The sequence below is a fragment of the Arachis duranensis genome, chromosome 2 (assembly GCF_000817695.3).
Source record: "Arachis duranensis cultivar V14167 chromosome 2, aradu.V14167.gnm2.J7QH, whole genome shotgun sequence".
In the NCBI taxonomy this organism is placed as follows: domain Eukaryota; kingdom Viridiplantae; phylum Streptophyta; class Magnoliopsida; order Fabales; family Fabaceae; genus Arachis; species Arachis duranensis.
Genome location: NC_029773.3, coordinates 82,497,245 through 82,502,489, shown reverse-complemented (window position 1 = coordinate 82,502,489; position 5,245 = coordinate 82,497,245).

Here is a 5,245-nt window from a genome sequence, read left to right as displayed (position 1 = left end):
ATATTTATTAAAAATAATTTAATATTTATACTAGTTAAATAATAAACAAAATTATTAAAGCTTATTGTCTCCAAGAATTTTTCTAATAAGCATGTGAATCAAAATTATATGAATATTCGTCACAAGCCAGTGATATATGTATTATTCAGAATCAATTCAATACACTCAATATTCTTGTTTCACAATTCTCTCTTTTTTCTCTTGGTTCATATCCTTTTCTTATGTTGCTTCATCAGTTTAAGTCTCAATCCAATTATATTAGTAATCTTTAGGGGAAAAAAGTTAATTATAAGTACTTTGGGAAAGATATTTTCTACTTTTTTTTCTTATGAACATCATCATATACTTCAAGGAAAGACACACGATGCTTCAACTTAGCTTCCTGTAACAACATTTAATATACTATCATAAATCCTTCAATTTAACTTTCTGTAACAACATTTATTAGAATACAGTATCATAAATCATTTGAGATAGGCAATGTTTTTCTTTATACTTTTCTTCTCTAGTGTTCGCCAAAACTGATAGACCCTGCAGTGTGTAGTTTATGAGCAGGCATAGCAGCTCTATTTTTTTGACTAGCCACAGACTTGTTTTTCCACTTTGAATCTAACCAATGATCAACTAAGTCATTCCAAACATCAACTTTCATTGTTTTAGGTCCATGACCCTTAATATCAGCAATACTAGTTGAGTTTGCCTCCTTAAAAGCTCTATCCCTTGCTCTTTTCAAAATATCAGGATAGCGGTCATGCATCAAGTATTGTCCTATTCCAAACAGTTCTTGTCATAGCTTTATCATAATTTGAAGCAAATTCATGTTTTTCCTAAATTTAAGTGATCAAAAGACTTAGTAACTACTCAATCCAATTATCTATTAAAATTGCATTGAGGCAACATCATAATCACTTACCAGGAAACCTTTAAACAACTCGTCCTTCATGTTTGGACAATAATCCTATCATTTTGGCGCTGGAGAAGGCATCCTGCTTAGCAAATCTTTCGTAATGTCACGAGTTACCATATGATCTGTAAATCTCTTCCTACATTAAAAAATACACGATTATAAAAAATAATTTAACACACAAAAACATAGATCATCAAAACAACAATAAATTCTAGGCTTAGCTATACTACTCACAACTTTAAAATAATTCATGCAAATAACATCGATCATAAGAATGTAAAGCTCCCAAGAGTGCATCAACTAAATTAATAAAAAAACCCATCAATTAAATGAAGAACAAATTAGAAAAAAAACAAGTAATAATCAGAACAAATATTTAGTTTACTCAAGAGGCATGTATTTATTGCTGGTCACATACCATTTTCATGGAGCTGCTGTTATCCATATTTATGTTTGCTGTTTTGACAAATTTCAGATGAAAGGAATACAAAAAATATGCACATATTTATATTTATTTTTCTTAATTGAGCAGAAGTGATAATACTGGATCAGAGGATATAAAAGAAAAGAGATGTTTTATTTCTTTAAAATTATTTACTAATAGATTTTTTTATAGTGATCTAAAAAGGCCATATGTTTTGGACTTTAGTGAAATGGATTCCCTGCGTCGTGAACTTAAGTTTAGATTAATATCAATGTTTTACAAAAAAGAATATCCACATATTTATATTTATTTTTTATTTATTTCATAAAAATAAATATAATAATAATTAATAAATAATATAATATAAATGAGATATATATAAGACTCTAACAGCAAACACACCTTTGTGATAATTTGTGATTGTATGAAAAAAACTAGGTACAAATTAGGTCAATTTTAATAAATCTAGTAATAAACTAGTAAATTAAAGATCATGCACCTAGTGATACTCTTCTTTTTCATTTTAAGTAGAAAGTATGCTGATATAGGAAGGTCAGCATAATAGTATAACTACTTATGGTTTATCGCCTTTCTCTATAGCTATTATCAGCTTTTCGTTATTCCTAGTTTCAGTATGCACACTTGATTGTCCAACATTAGGTAGCTCATTATCTTCTGTATCTAAAGCAGATGCGTCAGACGAATTCACACCTACAATGAATAAGAGAATTTTCAATTAGATGTGTAGTTATTTGTGAATATGTAAACATTTATCTGAAGTAAATCATACCATCTAATTGAGGTGATGATTGTGATAAAACTTGTGGGGATTGGTTTGATGCTGATCCCACATTCAAATGTGTAAGATGAGGTTTATCATTATTATCGTTCTGTTGACCTAAACAAAAAAAAGCCAAAAAAATAGATAAAATAAAACCACTTCCTCGCCGAGGATTAATTAAATCACAATAAAAACATACAACTCGAACGTATAGTACAACTACATACCTAACATATGTATCGGTGGTTGAGAAGAATCAATGTCAACAATTTGCTCACCTAAACTCAATAAAATAAGTATATATCATATTTCCTAAATCAAGAGTTGTTAATGGTAAAATAAATTAAACGGCGAATGTATACCTGACCTACGTGAGGAAAGCTGAGATTGATCAAGACGAGTGTTTCGTACTATTCGTCCACCTCGACCTTTTGGTGCCATGATTATCTGTCAAATAAGAAATAAATTAAAAAGAAAGTGTTATTAAAATATTTAAAATACAAGCAGTTAAAATATTTAGAAGCGATAGTTACCAATAAAAAAGAATAATAAAACATTATTCAACAGTTTAGATCACAAAAGTTGAATTACCATATTCCAGTAAAATTAATTTAAAAGATATTCCATACCACATAATGAAAAGATTGCACCGAAAAAAAGATTTACCGTAAATAACTAATCTATAATGATATTTCCACAAACTAGAAGAAGAAATAGTCATCAAATTTTGTCTATTAACATGATATAGCACTGCGAGCCCCTGGTTCAAGGAGCAAAAAAATAAATAAAACACTCAATATGAATGTAGGAAGAGTAGTGGGTTTTCATGTGGTGCATCCATCTATCGTAGATTAACAAGGTACATTTGATTATTAGAACCTAAAAAATGTCTATGCAATAGTGTATAATATAATTATTAATAATTGGCATAATTAAAATTTGAATATGCAGGAAACTTAATTGATATGTGAAGTATTAAAATATAAAGAATTAATGTTATTCTTTTTTGTCTGTCCCAAACTGTGTTAAGGCTTTCTCTTATCCAAATATCATAGTGTTATTAGAGAGTTCATTATTCTATTTTAAAATATGAATTCAGGCATCATCAAACATAATAGATGGCAAGCTCGGATTGGAAGAGTTGGAGGCAACAAAAATCTCTATCTTAGCGCTTTTAGTAAGTGAATCTAAGCATCTAGCTATTCTATTCCACTTCTATTTTCATTTCTCAATGGTAATTCACTAGCATATGCCAACCAAATTTTTTAATTATGGACAAAGAAACCTCCAAGTAACTAGACCAAGAAAAAGAACCATGCATGATTACTAATTTTGGGTCCCTCACTTTTAATTGCGTTGAATTAAAACACCTCCTAAAATATCATAGATACACGTATATATAGAATTAATGAAAGTAATAATTGATGGATACACTAAAATTGGATGAACTTATAATAAACTGTGTAAAAAAAATTATTACCAAAAATAACAGCGCAAAAATAAAATAATATCTCTATTTATTTTATTTAATCAAGAGTATTTAATTATGGAATATAACTGTACCTTTAAAGGATTTGAGAAAAAATGATTTGAGTTTGGAAAGAGGTGATTTTAAAGGTTTAAAAATATTTTTCAATCTCAAGATGCAGGGCTTCCATGAACAATAAAATTCACAGCAGCATCATAATCTAATTCAATGAAGATGCCATAATCCAATAAAACTTTGAATGCAAGTAGTATCATTTTTCATATTTAATTAATGATAAGAACAAGCATGAGAAGAGATTAAGATAACTTGCAACTAGATGGAAAGGAGCAGTGGACCTGCTACAGCGACGTCGTGGATCAGACCTCTTTCAGCGGTGTTATGGGCTGGACCTCCTTTAACGGACCTCCTTCCTTAAACAAACGGTACCAACAGTCCTTCCTTTTCCACTACCAAAAATCCTTGTTTTACTTATTCTACGATGGCTAAATGACAGAAAAGGAGATAGCGGGGATAGGGGATAGTGGAATTTTTAATTTTTGATTTCAAGTATTACAAACTGCAAACTAAAAGTGCACGCGGTTGTTGTTTTTGTTGTAAAATAAATAAAAAAATAAATAAGGAAGAAGTAACAAACATAAAGTAAAGAAATATAATTAGATAATAATATTAACCGCAATTACTATCTCAATATAAAATATGATACTTATATATTTATATATATGTATGAGCGTATAAAAGAAAGAAAGAGAGGAAGAGTTTTGTATATAGAGAATATAGAGAAAGAGAATTCTTATTGATCGTAGTGTGTAATCAACAGAGGCTTCACCTCCTATTTATACATGAATAGGATCCACATTTTCAACCTTCATTAAATGGAGGCTCTCTTGGTAATATGAGCATTCTACCATGGAAATATTGAGCCATCCACGTTATTAATGGTCATCCACATTATTCATACTTATCACAACACTCCCCCTTGGATGACCATTTAGGATTATTGCCTCGTTAAAACCTTACTAAAGAAAACCCAATGGGAAAAAATTTAGTGAAGGAAAAAGAGTACAATATCCTTTGTGATGGGGACTGCCTCATTAAAAACCTTGTCAAGAAAAACCCAATGGGAAAAAACCTGATCAAGGAAAAAAGAGTATAGTCTCCCCCTCTTGCCGACATCATTTAATGTCTCGAAATCGGCGCATCCCAATCTCATGTACAAATCTTTCAAAGGAGGATTTTGGGAGTGACTTTGTGAACAAATCTGCCAGATTATCATTTGAGCGGATCTGTTACACATCAATTGTCCCTTGATTTTGAAGATCATGAGTGAAGAAGAATTTGGGAGAAATATGTTTTGTTCTATCACCTTTGATATATCCGCCTTTAAGTTGAGCAATACATGATGTATTATCTTCAAACAAGATAGTTGGAGCCATCTTATGATCAGTCAATCCACATGATAATAGAATATATTGAATCAGACTCCTCAGCCAAAAACACTCACGACTAGCTTCATGAATTGCTAGTATTTCAGCATGATTAGAGGAGGTTGCTACTATCGTCTGTTTTGTGGACCTCCATGATATAGCTGTACCACCATATGTAAACAGGTATCCTGTTTGAGATCTCCCTTTATGTGGATCAGAC